General features: G+C 49.4%; 1 protein-coding gene across 5 annotated transcripts in view; it reads left to right on the top strand.

Annotated features, from left to right (window-relative positions):
• Window positions 1-15916, top strand: part of slc45a3 (solute carrier family 45 member 3) — a 231883-nt gene that overhangs the window by 172085 nt on the left and 43882 nt on the right. The window contains exon 1 of one of the 5 annotated variants that reach the window (XM_038819360.1): window positions 1769-1826. The exons of the other annotated variants lie outside the window; for them this stretch is intronic. The gene's annotated coding sequence lies outside the window, so the exon portion shown is untranslated. Of the gene's footprint in view, window positions 1-1768; window positions 1827-15916 lie in introns of those variants that run through there. 5 annotated transcript variants of the gene reach the window in all.

Below are 15916 nucleotides of genomic sequence, written 5' to 3'. Positions count from 1 at the left end.
GCTGTAAAGCAAGAGTGCTAACCACTGTGTTGCCATGCCACCCTTTTATTTGGGAAAGGGAATCATGTGGAAAGGTTGAGCAGAATAGGCATGTACTCATTGACATTTAGAAGAATGAGTGGTGGGAGACTGAGATGAGGAAAAAGATGTTCACTCAGAGGTGAGTGAGTCTCTGAACCACTCCTCCTCAAAAGGCAGCGGGAGCAGAGTCTTTGACTACTTTGAAGACAGATTCTAGATTAACAAGGGGGTGCAGGGTTATTGGGAGTAGAGAGAAAATGTGGGGTTGAGGTTACAACCAGGCCAGCCGTGACCTTATTGACTGGAGAAACAGGCTCGAGGGGCCAAGTGGCCTACTCCTGTTCGTATCATATTGAAGCGTACCGCGGAGGTTTAATGGCGTAGATGATGTTTCCCTTTCATGGGGCAACCTCAAACTAGGGGGCGCAGTTTCAAAATAAGGGATTCCCCCATTCAAGAAGGGTGGAGATGAGGAGGAATTTCTTCTCTCGGGGTTGTCAGTGTTTGGAATTTTGACCCCTTGAGAGAAGTGGAGGTTGGCTCCCTGAATGTGTGCAAGGCTGAGATGGACAGATTTTCGGTTGACAATGGAGTCGAGGGTTGGGGGGGGGGGGGGGGGGGGGGAGTCCCAAGCCGGGAATCGAACCTGGGACCCTGGCGCTGTGAAGCAGCAGTGCTAACCACTGTGCTATCGTGCCATTCATCTGATGTTGTCATCATAGAATTTGCAGTGCAGAAAGAGGCCATTCGGCCCATCGAGACTGCACCGGCTCTTGGAAAGAGCACCCTACCCAAGGTCAACACCTCCACCTTATCCCCGTAACCCAGTAACTCCACCCAACACTAAGGGCAATTTTGGACACTAAGGGCAATTTATCATGGCCAATCCACCTAACCTGCACATCTTTGGACTGTGGGAGGAAACCGGAGCACCCGGAGGAAACCCACGCACACACGGGGAGGATGTGCAGACTCCGCACAGACAGTGACCCAAGCCGGAATCGAACATGGGACCCCGGAGCTGTGAAGCGATTGTGCTAACCACAATGCTACCGTGCCATTGAGCACGGTCATTGAGCAAAACGAGGTGTAGGCCGCTTCCTTCTTTCTGCACTGCAGAGATTCTCCGGTTCTAAGAGGTTTGCCAGACATTTGCTCGTGACCCCACCTGGCACCTGCTTTAACCCCCACAGCACCGCTAGCATGTTCTGTACTCGGAATGTCAGCATCCATCTTCTAACAACCCCTTACCAGTATTAAAATGGTGCAGGTGAATCTTCCATGCACGTACTTACTTGTTTTCAGCACGTTGGCACAGTACAGCCACCTCCAGGTGAGATTGGGAAATGTCACTAATCCTGTGTGTTGTTGTGTTTTTTTTTTTACAAAAAAGCACCTCCTCCTGAGCACAGGCTCGCCACACTGGAATTGATGTCACCTGTTTTTCCTGTAAACACCCACAGTTAGTTCATTATTGTGAAGCCTGCCTCTTTAGGGAGCGGGGCGGGCGGGGGGGTGGGGGCGGGGGGAGGCCGTGCAGGGAGAGGGAAAGTGGCGGGAGACGTTTCCCAGGTGCATTTCCACCTCCCGTTTCAGTAATGACCCAGCCCAGCCAGCTCAGCTTCACCAGGGGAGAGGAATGTGGACCTTGCTCTGGTGAACTGGATTAGAGGTTTGAAGTGTCTGCTGGATAAAGACTTGTCTTTCACAGGTGGGAGAAACACCTCTTCAAGCACCTGCTGGTGCTGATTACTGAAAGCGAAGGCAATCCACCCACTCGGGCTGGGAAAAGCTGGCCCTGTTTGGTAAGTATTTTGCTGGAGCAGCGGGAGATGGGATGTGAGTTTTCTTAAATAGGCTTCTCGTGGTTTGTGCGGTGCAGTTTGTCCAAGGCCGCAGGTTGCCAGTGACAATTTATGGAGAATTGATGCAGTTGATTTAATAAGAGGTGGCGCTATCTGCATGATAGGTGCGGAGCCACAGGGATTAGAACGAGAGGTCACGGGTATAGGTGGAGAGGCGGTACATTTCGAACGGAGACGAGGAGGAACTACTTCTCGCAGAGGGTGGTGAATTTGTGGAACTCGCTGTCTCATAGCGCGGTGGAATCTGAGTCATTAAATAGTTTCAAGAAGGAGATAGATATATTTCTGATTTTAAAAAAAAACAGGTTACAGGTTAAAGGGATATGGGCAACAGACAGGGGGGGGGTGGATTTGAGACCAAGAAGAGATCAGCCTTTTCTGATTGAATGGCGGAGCAGGTGGAAGGGCTGAATTGCCTACTTTCTGCTCCTAATTGCTGTGTTCCTGTTAATGTGTGTGTACACGTGTGTGTGTCCTCTCTCTGTGATCTGAAAAAAAATAAAAGCTTTTGTTTATACAGCACTTTTCACACCATCAGGGGATGCAAAAGTGCCTTGCAGCCAGTAGTGTACGTTAGAAGTGTAGTCACTATTCTAACGTAAGAAATACAGCAGCCAACTTGCCCACAGAAAACGACAATGTATTGAGGGCTGGAGAGTTGGAGGAAAAGGAACCCCTTTATGGTTCCAGCTGCTGTAAAGTAGATACATTTACAGGCTCCTCCACTTTGAGAAGCCAGGGACAGGTAAGTGGGTAGGACTGGGTGTGCTGGATGGTTGTTCAGTGGGAGGTGGGGGGGGGGAGTGCTGTTCTTTGGTTGGTGGGGGTGGGTTTGATTGGTTGGGGGGCTTGGTATGTTTGTGCGGGTGGTGGAGGGACGGGGAGGTGGAGATCGGTTGGTTGGAGTCCTCAGTACATTTTCCCAGTTATGATGCCCTGGGGCTAGAAAGTTAAAGGTCATTTTCGAGCTAAAACTATGCGCAAAAAATGACTTTATTAAACTGGTATGTCATTGACGTTAATGAGTCCTTTTCAGCGAGTTTTTTCAGTGACATAAGGTGCTGTTTATTTTTACACAGCAGATAAGCATATGTACATCATCTGTCTGCCGGATGCGACACATAGCTCCTTGTCAAGCAAAGCCTCCATTTTAGACATAGAACAGTACAGCACAGAACAGGCCCTTCGGCCCTCGATGTTGTGCCGAGCAATGATCACCCTACTCAAACCCACGTATCCACCCTATACCTGTAACCCAACAACCCCCCCCTTAACCTTACTTTTAAGGACACTACGGGCAATTTAGCATGGCCAATCCACCTAACCCGCACATCTTTGGACTGTGGGAGGAAACCGGAGCACCCGGAGGAAACCCACACACACACGGGGAGGACGTGCAGACTCCACACAGACAGTGACCCAGCCGGGAATCGAACCTGGGACCCTGGAGCTGTGAAGCATTTATGCTAACCACCATGCTACCGTGCTGCCCCGAATTTTAAGATTCTCCCCCTTGTTTTGAAATCCCTCATGGCCCCTCCCGTCCCTATCTCTTAACCTCGCCCAACCCTACAGCCTTCCGAGATGATCACCGATTCTGGCCTCCTGCACATCCCTGAATTTCATTGCTCCAGTAATGGTCGCTGAGCTTTTAGCTGTTCGTCCTGGAGTTCTGGAATTCCTTCCCGAAACCCCTCCACCTCTCTTTCCACCTTTAAGATACACCGCAAAAAGCACTGATTTAACCAAGCTTTCGTTAATCAATCCTAACAGTATGCAGCTCAATGTTGAGTTTTGTTTGGCAATTCCACAGGGTGTTCCGCAGGGATCAGCGCTGGGATATATGCTGTTTGTAGTATATATAAATGATTTGGAGGAAAATGTAACTGGTCTGATTAGTAAGTTTGCAGACGACACAAAGACGGATAGTGATGAGGACTGTCAGAGGATACAGCAGGATTTAGATCGTTTGGAGATTTGGGCGGAGAGCTGGCAGATGGGAGTTTAATCCGGACAAATGTGAAAGGTCTAATGCAGGTAGGGAATCCGGACAAATGCATTTTGGAAGGTCTAATGCAGGTAGGGAATATACAGTGAATGGTAGAACCCACAAGAGTATTGAAAGTCAGAGAGATCAAGGTGTACAGGTCCACAGGTCACTGAAAGGGGAAACACAGGTGGAGAAGGTAGTCAAGAAGGCATACGGACTGCTTGCCTTCATTGGCCGGGGCATTGAGTGTAAGAATTGGCAAGTCATGTTGCAGCTGTATAGAACTTTAGTTAGGCCACACTTGGAGTATAGTGTTCAATTCTGGTCGCCACACTACCAGAAGGATGTGGAGGCTTTAGAGAGGGTGCAGAAGAGATTTAACAGGATGTTGCCTGGTATGGAGGGCATTAGCTATGAGGAGTGGTTGAATAAACTCGGTTTGTTCTCACTGGAACGACGGAGGTTGAGGGGCGACCAGATAGAGGTCTACAAAATTATGAGGGGCATAGACAGGGTGGATAGTCAGAGGCTTTTTCCCAGGGTAGAGGGGTCAATTACTAGAGGGCATAGGTTTAAGGTGCGAGGGGCTAGGTTTAGAGGAGATGTACGAGGCAAGTTTTTTTACACAGAGGGTAGTGGGTGCCTGGAACTCGCTGCCGGAGGAGGTGGTGGAAGCAGGGACGATAGTGACATTTAAGGGGCATCTTGACAAATACATGAATAGGATGGGAATAGAGGGATACGGACCCAGGAAGTGTAGAAGATTTTAGTTTAGACGGGCAGCATGGTCGGCACAGGCTTGGAGGGCTGAATGACCTGTTCCTGTGCTGTACGTTTCTATGTTCTTTTGTTCTTAATTCTCCAGTGAAGTGCCTTAGGGCATTAGGGAAGCTTTATGATTGCAAGTTGTTGTTGCGGCACAAATCAGTGCTCTCAAAAGATTTCCAATCAAGGGCAGTGGAGCTGACATTTTCTTTTTGACAAGCAAGAGTGTGAGTAACCAAAAGGACACTTCAGTGTAGGAGCAGGAACATCGAACAAAGGTGGCGGCAACCAGAGAGGAAACTCTGCAACGAATGTGGGACAACTTGAGAAACATCAGCTGGAGAAAGGTGGAGTCAGTCAGTATGGCACCTGGGGTCAGGACCAGGAAGGAGCCGGAACAGTCAGAGGATCTCTGCAGGGCTCGGTCGAGAGAGAGAGAGGTGTAGCCAGAGAGACTCCTCAGGGTTCAGGATGGGAATAGAGCTGGGGACAGCCGGGGGGGGGGGGGGGGGGGGGGGGGGGGGGTGAATTGGCCGTGCTAAATTGCCCAAAAGGTAGGTGGCGTTACGGGTCCAGGAGTGGGGGATTTGGCCTAGGTACGGTGCTCTATCGGAACAAGAGCTGGTGCTGACTCAATGGCCTGTTTTTGCACTGTAATTTCTATCATTCATCCAAAGAGACTCCACTGTGGATCAGCAGGTGTGAAGGTAGGTGGTGGGACCGGGGGGGGGGGCATCTTGGGAGACCGCTGTGAAGCAGAGTGCCCATGATACAGGAGCAGGGAAACGTACCCGACAGAACTGGCTTTTTAACCGATGTCTAAGATGATGCAAATCAGTTGTGAATTTGTTTAGAGACAGCTCTGGGTGGAAATTGGTTTCTCTTGTACCTTTGCTGCCAAACCTGTCTGAGTGGGTATATACTAGACTACTTTGGTGGCCTTGCATTGTGCCACCTACAGTCAATGTCTATTGACATCCCTGTATCTTTGTCCATGCAGTGTGAGAAACTCAATATCCTGTCTATAACCTGGTGTTATTGAATAATCATCCTCTCTGCCCTCAACATCACTGCACACGACCATTTGCGAAGCCACTTCATCCTTCCGTTCTACCTAGAGGATTCCCTCACGTCAAAGGCCTCCTCAAAATCCTCATTTCCACCAGTGTTGCTTGGTTTCCCTGCTTGGATCCTCTCCATTCTGCGCGAGTTCTCTCTCTCCCCCCCCCCCCCCCCCCCCCCCCCCCCACTGCCCCTTTTCTTAGCATCCCGTCAGTGGCTTTTTCATTAATGCAAAGCTCGAAGATGCTGCCCTGTATCTGAACACCACAGTGTGGCGCTAACAATTGCACACAAAGACTCGAGACATGTACAATCGAGGCTTTATTGCTGTGTGATGCTATTCCTCCGGCGGCAGCTGTAGAATAGGATCTCAGCGACTCACACGCATATTTATACACAAGCTCCCTGTGGGCGGAGCTAGCCGGCGGGGGCTTACCGGAGGAACCTGTATTACAGGTACAGCCATACATCCCCCCTACTGCAAGTACGCATATCTACAGTGGTTATATCACCACACACAGAGAATACAAGATCTGAAGAAGAATCATTCAGACTTTCCGATGAGGCTTCAAACCAAAATCCTCACTGTCCTCTGGGTGGATGTACAAGATTCCAGGGCACCTTTTTGCGAAAAAAAGCAGGGAATTTCCCCCTGGTGTCCTAGCCAACATCGCTAACATAGCTTACCTAGCCATTTAAGTTTGAGGTACCTTGCCGTGTGCAGTTGGTGACCATATTTTCCAATATCTCAACCGTGATAATGCTTCAGAATGTTCTTCACGATCGCTGATATCCTGATGTTGTGAAAGGCATTAAATAAACGGAAGCCCTTCCATCCAAATTTCCTTTCCTCCCTTCAACCGTCTTTCCACATTTCCGCACACATGTGAGCACAGGTCTTTCTGAAGTTTGTTGCTGGTCCCAATACTCAGGAAAGTGGCACAAATAACTGGGTCTTCTTGGGAAGATTGGATTGCTGGAAATTTGAGATAAAGGAAACTGGCACCATAATTATCACAGCAGAACTTTTATAGTCCGAGGGATTTCATACAGTCTGACTGACCTGCATAATCTGATGTATTTTGATACCACATGCATTGTTCTGTGGTTTCAATCGATTATTTCTACCTCCATTGCGACACTCAAGAATGTTCCCCTGTCAAGCTCATTTCCTGACATGTGAATGGGAGCTTTCGGAACAATCCTGTAAGGGATAGGAGTATTATAATCGGGCAATAATAGAGCGCTATTGATTCGTGCTCCATTTCCTTGTGTAAAACGAGCGTAGGTCAGAAAAGTCAGGTGACCCATTTGAGCTGATCTAGAAAGAGCCATCAGCTCTGTGTCACTCAACCACACCAAGGTCCTTGGCAGCACGGTAGCATGGTGGTTAGCATAAATGCTTCACAGCTCCAGGGTCCCAGGTTCGATTCCCGGCTGGGTCACTGTCTGTGTGGAGTCTGCACGTCCTCCCCGTGTGTGCGTGGGTTTCCTCCGGGTGCTCCGGTTTCCTCCCACTGTCCAAAGATGTGCGGGTTAGGTGGATTGGCCATGATAAATTGCCCGTAGTGTCCTAAAAAGTAAGGTTAAGGGGGGGATGGTTGGGTTACGGGTGTAGGGTGTATACGTGGGTTTGAGTAGGGTGATCATTGCTCGGCACAACATCGAGGGCCGAAGGGCCTGTTCTGTGCTGTACTGTTCTATGTTCCTCGCCCCTGGGTTTTTTTTTTGCCTAAAGTTCCATTCCGCACATCACGCACTCGCCAAAAACTTCCTTGTCACGAGTCCTAAGTTTGCTAAGTTTGGTCTCCTCGTGTTACCCAACTATCAAAATTTTGTTTCAAGTGGCTTGGGGCAGGATAACTGCCTTCCTTTTAAAGTTCTCAGTTCCATTTATTAATGGCTTCCCTTTATGCTTCGAGTTCATTTCCACGAAGGCTGAGCTCCCAAAACCCGGGTTGTTTTGAATGGCAGTGAATCTGATTTGATTGATTGTGCAATTTTGCGAAACAAAAGAACGAATGAGTAGGTTTACTTGAAACTTGACTCCCTGGGAGGGGAGGGGGGTGGGAAAAAACGTCGTGCCAGCAAGATTTTAGATGAAAACCTGACTGAGTGGAGAGCAGTACCTGCTTGGCTTGGGGGCATCGCTAGGCTTCCATTTCAATTGTATATAAAAGCCTTTTAATTACTGGGAAAATTCTCCTTCAGTCAGCCCTGTGTGTGCCTAAAGGGCAGCACGGTAGCATTGTGGATAGTACAATGGCTTCACAGCTCCAGGGTCCCAGGTTCGATTCCGGCTTGGGTCACTGTCTGTGCGGAGTCTGCACGTCCTCCCCGTGTGTGCGTGGGTTTCCTCCGGGTGCTCCGGTTTCCTCCCACAGTCCAAAGATGTGCAGGTTAGGTGGATTGGCCATGATAAATTGCCCTTAGTGTACAAAATTGCCCTTAGTGTTGGGTGGGGTTACTGGGTTATTGGGATGGGGGAGGTGTTGACCTTGGGTAGTGTGCTCTTTCCAAGAGCCGTTGCAGACTCGATGGGCCGAATGGCCTCCTGCACTGTAAATTCTATGATAAAGGCAGGCCCAACCCACAGCGTTGTCACCACCTCCGCAGGTAGGGCAAGGAGGAAGGTCCTCAATACATCATCCGTCAGAACAGGGATTGAACACCATGCTGTTGGCACCAATCTGCTTCACGCCAACTGTCCAGCCAACTCATGCCCCTCCCCCCACACTCAACCCCCCAAGTGTATGTCGCAACACCCACTTTTACATGTCTGAAACATACAGGATACTGAGAGGGTGGAGGCAGATAGGATGTTTCCTTTTACAGAGTCTTTGAATATTTTTAAGGCAGAGGCGGATAGATTCTTGGTCAGCAAGGGGTGAAAGGTTACCAGAGGTCGGCAGGATGCAGATATGAGGTAAAGACCAGGGGCGGAATTCTCCCACCCCTGGGGGGGGGTGGCGTCAATCCCACCCCCGCAATGTCCCGAATTCTCCGCCCCCCGAGATTCGGCAGGGGCGGGAATCACGCCGTGCCAGTCGGCGGGCCCCCCGCGGCGATTCTCCGGCCCGCGATGGGCCGAAGTCCCGCCGCTGACAGGCCTCTCCCGCCGGCGTGGTTTAAATCACCTACCTGACCGGCGGGATTGGCAGCGCGGGCAGGCTCCGGGGTCCCGGGGGGGGGGGGGGGGGCGCGGGGCGAGCTGACCCTGGGAGGGGGGAGCCCCCATGATGGCCGCGATCGGGGCCCGCCGATCGGCAGGCAGGCACCCCCTCCCCTGCGCATGTGCCGGTATGACGTCAGCAGCCGCTGACGCTCCGGCGCATGCGCGGACTTACGCCGGCCCTGGCTGGTGTGGCGCCAAAGGCCGTTCACGCCAGCCGGCGGAGTGGGAACCACTCCAGCGCGGGCCTAGCCCCTTAATGTGAGGGCTTGGCCCCTAAAGGTGCGGCCCGACGCCGGAGTGGTTCACGCCACTCCATCCCACCGGGGCCCCCCGCCCTGCTGGGTAGGGGAGAATCCCAGCCCAGATCTGTCATGATCTTATTAGACGGTGGAGTAGGCCTGATGGGCTAAATACTCACTTTCAAAAGGTGTTCGCAAGCATTAGGACGGGGAGAGAGCGTTTGGGACTCTCTCCCTCAAAAGACAGTAAAGCAAAGCCATTGAATACTTTTAACTCACCCGACCTGAGGAAGGAGCTGCGCTCCGAAAGCTTGTGTTTCCAAACAAACCTGCAGGACTTTAACCTGGTGCTGTGAGACTTCTTACTGTGCCCACCCCAGTCCAACACCGGCATCTCCACATCATGAATACTTTTAAGGCAGAGCTGGATAGATTCTGAATCAGTAAGAGGGTGAAAGGTTATGGGGGGGGGGGGGGGGGGGGGGAGGGAATGTGGGGTTGAGGTTGCAATCAGATCAGCCTGACCCTAGGGCGGCACGGTGGCGCAGTGGTTAGCACTGTATTCCTTACGGCGACGAGGTCCCGGGTTCGATCCTGGCCCTGAGTCACTGTCCTTGTGGACTTTGCATTTTCTCCCACGTGTCTGCGTGGGTCTCACCCCCACAACCCAAAAGATGTGCAGGGTTGGTGGATTGGCCAAGCTAAATTGCCCCTTAATTGGAAAAAAAATTGGTTGCTCTAAATTTATTTTTTAAAAGATCAGCTTGATCTTATTGAATGGCGGAGCTGGCTCGAGAAACCTTATCCTGCTCCTGATTCATCTGTTGTAGTTCGGAGCTATGGAGAGTGAAGTTAGAGGCTCCAATTTGCCTTTCTATCAAAGGAGGGTTCTATGGACCCTCCCCCACCAGGAGATTTCTTCCTGGTGCCCTGACCGATGTCTATGCTTCAATGAGCTTCAGTTTTTAAAAAATCAGATGGTTATCCGATTGCTGTTCCTGGGATCTTTCTCTGTCTACATTACCTGCCGCACTGTAGCACATTGGTTAGCACTATGACCTCACACCTCCAGGGTCCCAGGTTGGAGTCCCTGCTAGGTCACTGTTTATGTAGAGTCTGCACGTTCTCCACGTGTCTGCGTGGAGTTCCTCCGGGTGCCACAAGTCCCGAAAGACGTGCTTGTCAGGTGAATTGGACATTCTGAATTCTCCCTCGGTGTACCCGAACAGGCGCCGGAGTGTGGCGACTAGGGGATTTTCACAGTAACTTCATTACAGTGTTAATGTAAGCCGACTTGTGACAATAAAGATTATTATTATTACTTACCGCATTTCTCCCTTCACAACAGTGACTGTATTTTAAAACGGTAACTGGTTGAAAAATGCTTCGAGATGTCCTGAGATTGTGAAAGGCGCTCTGTGTTAATGCAAGTTTGTTGTTCTTTCCTCCTCCTCCTCATCCTCTCGTTGTCTGTGTCCCCAAGCGGGAACGTTTCTATGTTCCCCTGATGTGGGATGCGGGTAATTGAAGTGAGCTACAGTGATCTATGAAGCTGTTGTGTATCCTCCTCACGTGGATGCTGGGGGGAGAGTTTCATTCAGACTGAAGGTTACAGTGAGAATCACGGAGGGGGTGGGGTGCGGGTGCAGGGTTGCATCATCTGGTTCATGCTTTCGTTTATCGGCGCAGTGACCTGTTGGTGATGATCATGTTGGGGCTGCCTCAGCAGCCGGGTGATGTGGTCCCTAATGCATTCACCATATGTTAGTGGTTTACAGTCTCGGTGGTCGCTGGCGAGTCATCGCTTGGGTTTGACACGTGAACGGTGACCTATCTGAGTGCAGATTGTACTGAGTGCAGCACCTCCCAGGCAGAGTGAAAGGAATGGAATTCCTGGTATGTTCCAGTAAAGTGCTGATCTTCATAAAGAGCAGCTTGGTGCCACGGGGGGGGGGGGGGGGGGGGGTGTGGAGAGGGGAAGCAGGGTAAAAGGGGTACCTCGTTATGTGGGCATTTGGCCCTTTGTAATTCCTCTCAACATTAGAATCACAGAATCCTGACAGTGCAGAAGGAGACCATTCGGCCCATCGAGTCTACATCCATCCTCTGAAAGAGCACTGCACCCTGGTCCGCTCCCCCGCCCTATCCCCATAACATAACCTGTACATCTCTGGCCACTCAGGGACAATTTAGCATGGTCAATCCACCCATCCTGCATATCTTTGGACTGTGGGAGGAAACCGGAGCACCCGGAGGAAACTAACCAGGGGGTCCTTGAACCGCCAGCAACCCACCTCATATAGGGCAGGGTACCCCCCGGGCCTGACACCATGGTAGTTTGTCTGCCAGCCTGGCAGTGCCAGTGTGACACCCAGGTCACACTGCCAAGGTGGCACTGCCTGTGCCAGTGCCTCGGTGCTCGGGTGGCATCAGCCAGAGCCCAACCACCCAGAGCCAAGGGCTCCCGATCACCTTGGAGACCCCCCCCACACATGCCGTCATGCCTCGTCCAGTGTTGAATCCAGCGTTAAACGGTGCAACGGGGAGTCTCCGAGGCGAGGCCATTTGATACCACTCTCTGGGTCACTCTGCTGCAGACATATTGAAGTAAGCATATCTGCTGTCTGGAATATGCAATGGGTATGAGACAGATCACGCCGTCTAACGATGCGCAACAAACGTCATAAATCTCATGGGAAGCCTATCGCAAGATTTACCAGCCTCATCGTGTCCTGAGTTCAGGGCGACAAAGCCGGCAGATCACGCCCTCTATATTTGGTTTTTAACAGCAAGACTGGTGTAAGAATTAATGACTTGTTGGATTCCGACAGTAACGATCATGACCCCCCCCCCCCCGAAACTTGGTGTGGGAGGAAATGAGAAAACGTCATCCAAAGTGCATGTGGTTCTGTTCTGGAAGAAATGTCTGTAATGCCTTCCGCAGTCAAATAGCCTACCCACTGGGTCACTGTCTGTGCGGAGTCTGCGCATTCTCCCCGTGTCTGCGTGGGTTTCCTCCGGGTGCTCCAGTTTCCCCCCCACAGTCCAAAGACGTGCAGGTTAGGTGGATTGGCCGTGTTACATTTCCCGTAGTGTCCAAAAAGGTTAGGAGGGGTTATTGGGATACGGGGATAGGGTGGAAGTGAGGGCTGAAGTGGGTCGGTGCAGACTCGATTGGCCGAATGGCCTCCTTCTGCACTGCATGTTCTATGTTCACTATCCTAGGTTCACACATGATGAAAATTCACTTGCATGAAATACAAGCAAGCTGTCGGCAGCCACAGAATCACACGTCCTCACCCAGCACTGGCACTCAGTGTAACTGGGCAGCAGACAAGGGTTGAAGGGGACGATTAAAAATTGCCAGGTGGCATGTGAATGAGCAATTTAGATAGGAATACAGTAGTAGAGTCATTACAGCACAGACAGAGGCCATTCTGCCCATCTGGTCCATGCCAGCTCTCTGTAGAGCAACCCAGTTGGCTCCATTTCCCCAGCTGTAATGTACCATCTATATAGGTGAGTATGCTTTGCCCTTTGTAATGTTTTAAACATACGTTTGCAACAAGGGGATGTTCAGGGCTGGTTAATCATTATCCATACTGCAGACTTTCACCACTCGTTCCCTGATTTGATTGCTACATCCTGTAACTCATTTTTAACACCTGACGCGCTGTTTTGGCAGTGAGAGACAGCCACACTCGGTGAACATCGACCATTTTGTGAGGCAGCTGACTCATCACGGGCAGCAGCTGACTGAACCATGAATCATTAGAAGCTTTACTCGAACAAGAGTTACCCAACACTGGCCAGATAGGAATAGGTTAACGAGGAGACTAATTAGAAAAGAAAATGCTGAAAAGGTTGGCCTTTGAAAGCGGAATTAACCACCGCAGCAGCGTTCCCCAAATTAATACAAATGGAAATGAAATAATTGCTTAACTAAAGAGGAATATACGGGTGGGGGTGGCGGGGGGGGGGGGGGGGGGGGGGGGTGAGCAGAAGAATGGCGTTAGATCCGATGATTTATAAGGACATAAACATATGCAGATTGACAGGTTGAAGTGACCTGTATTGGTGCTGTGCATCAGCATTCTCTGATTCCACCTGAGCAGGGAGATTGACTGAAGCTGGGGGTATTTTTTGAGGTAACCTTTTTCCACAGCACTGGAGGCCGATTATTAAGTAATCGCAAAAGAGAATGTCGAGAGGAGGAGAGGTGGGTCAGAGGGACTTGCAGCATGTGCACAGGTGATTAATCCATGTGGGAAGAACGACATCATAGGAATGTTTCTCTCTCTTTAAAGTTTTGCCGAGCTTTCATTATTTTGTCTCTTGTACAATTCCCTGCAGAATTGAATTTTAAACCCTTGTTTAGTCTTGCTGCAGCCTCTGGCTATTGCCTTTCTTCTGTCAGTTCAGGTGCAACCTTGAATCTGGTGAAGGGTTGAATTCTTTGTGATGGTTTGAAGTGTATGTGCCTGCGCTCATGTTGCCTGGGGAACGGTGCCCCATCTAGTGGTTCAGCCGGGTAGGATTTGGCAGTAGCTCATCCAATGAGATCGAGGGTCGGATTTTTAATTGTCGTCGGGGCCAGGTATGGGCGGCACGGTGGCACAGTGGTTAGCACTGTTGCTTCACAGCTCCAGGTTCGATTCCCGGCTTGGGTCACTGTCTGTGCGGAGTCTGCACGTTCTCCCCGTGTCTGCGTGGGTTTCCTCCGGGTGCTCCGGTTCCCTCCCACAAGTCCCGAAAGACGTGCTGTTAGGTGAATTGGACATTCTGAATTCTCCCTCTATGTACCCGAACAGGCGCCGGAATGTGGCGACCAGGGGCTTTTCACTGTAACTCCATTGCAGTGTTAATGTAAGCCTACTTGTGACAATAAACATTCTTATTATTGAAGGGGAGTTTCCAAGTAGTGGTGTTTTTATGTGTCTGATGCTCTTGTCCTTCTAGATGGGACTGGTCTTGGGTTCGGAAGGTGTTTGGATTTGGGCCGCTATCCTTGTTAGCTGGTCATTTTGTTATCTTTCTGCTGCTGTTTCGCTGTGGTCACCATCTTTTCTCTATAAAGCAACACACATTTTCCACCATTTTTCAAAATGATTCAAATCCTTGCTTACCATTCTGGACCTAATATTATTCGCTATAAAATCCAGTATATTAGTGGACCTGTGTTTATTTTTCCTCTCCCTGTTCTGTGTGTTGTAACATTTGCAGAGAGATAATCCCAATAATATCTCTTACAGTAACACTTAGACTCTGATTGTTGGAAACCATTGAAGTTCTGTTTTCACATTCACTATCGCTCCCTTTAACATTTTCAAGCCTCTGAGCTTGCTGAGAAACTTAAAAGCCTTTAACTGCATTGTTTACATTCAATTTCACAGTCCACTACCTTGTACAAGCCTCAATTTTTATTCGTCACGAATCAAAATTGATGTAGAAAACCAAACTTTTCAGTATGAACCAATGAAAAATCATCTGCCATTTCTGCTGCCAGTCTAGCAGTTTTTGTTTCATAAATTTAGAGTACCCAATTATTTTTTTCCAATTAAGGGGCAATTTAGCATGGCCAATCCACCTAACCTGCACATGTCTGGGTTGTGGGGGTGAAACCCACGCAGACACGAGGAGAATGTGCAAACTCCACATGGACAGTGACCCGGAGCCGGGATTCTAACCCAGGACCTCAGCGCCGTAGGCAGCAATGCTAACCACTGTGCCACATGCCACCCAGTCTAGCAGTTTTAACTCTTTGCTCTTCCAGATGAGTTCTCACTACTGCGGGAAATGAATCTTTAAATTTCTCCAAAATAACCAATTCCCTAAGAGCGTCCTGCATTTGGTCTATTTTTAATGCTCTTCTGACGCTAGTTCATATGCACTTAATATGGTTTTTCTCACCTCATCATCATCCCTAGATACCTCCTCTGATAGTGATGCAAACATTTACTAACTCTACCTGCCAACTTTGTTTGAACCAACACTACCCACATGGTATTTAGCCAATTCAATTGTTTAGCCACTTTCTCAAATGAGATGAAAAAGGCTTCCACATCTTTCTCATCAAATGTTGCCATTGCTTTAATATGTTTAAACATACCCCTGCTAAGCTTTTGATGAGGAGGTATTTCTTCTTCCTCCGGACCTTCCTCAGCTTCTGCCTTTAACTACAACCTTTGAATTTGATGTTCTTGCAGTTCCAATTTCCAAAGTTCAAATGCTCTTTTTTTCCTTATCCCTTTCTTTCTTTGCTAACCTTTGAATTTCTATCTCAATCTTCCTCCTTTCCATTTCCTTTTGAAAAGCCCTCTCTTTTCCTTCTGCCATTGCCAATCTCTCCTTTTATCTCATGTTATATTTCTATTTGTTTACATTTTTCCTGCATTTCTAATTGTTTTATTTGTAATTGAATTCTAGCTAATTCCAATGATTCAGACTGTGCCTCTGGCAAATTTAAATAGTGAGCTATGGCTTGTAACTCTACCTTCCCCGCCCCTTTAGATAAGGCTAACTGCAGCTTCTCCACCAAACCCAGAAGTGTTGCTTTAGTCTCCCTTTGTAAACCATCCCGAGTAATCGCTTCCACACCCAGGAAAGTTTTGTGCAGCTGAAAGAACCATCTCCAGTCACTTCAAAACCTGAAACAATGTCATTGTTGTCACACACATTCACTGTCTTTAAGAACAATAACACCAAGGGAAACAAAGAATTATTCTTAAGATCACAGTAAAGCGCCCCCAATTTTATTACAATCCCAGGTCAGACCCCAACAGTGGCTGAGACACTGTAC

This window comes from Scyliorhinus canicula, chromosome 15 (assembly GCF_902713615.1).
Source record: "Scyliorhinus canicula chromosome 15, sScyCan1.1, whole genome shotgun sequence".
Lineage (NCBI taxonomy): Eukaryota > Metazoa > Chordata > Chondrichthyes > Carcharhiniformes > Scyliorhinidae > Scyliorhinus > Scyliorhinus canicula.
Note: the sequence above shows the minus strand (reverse complement) of the source record. Positions and strands in the feature narration are given on the sequence as shown.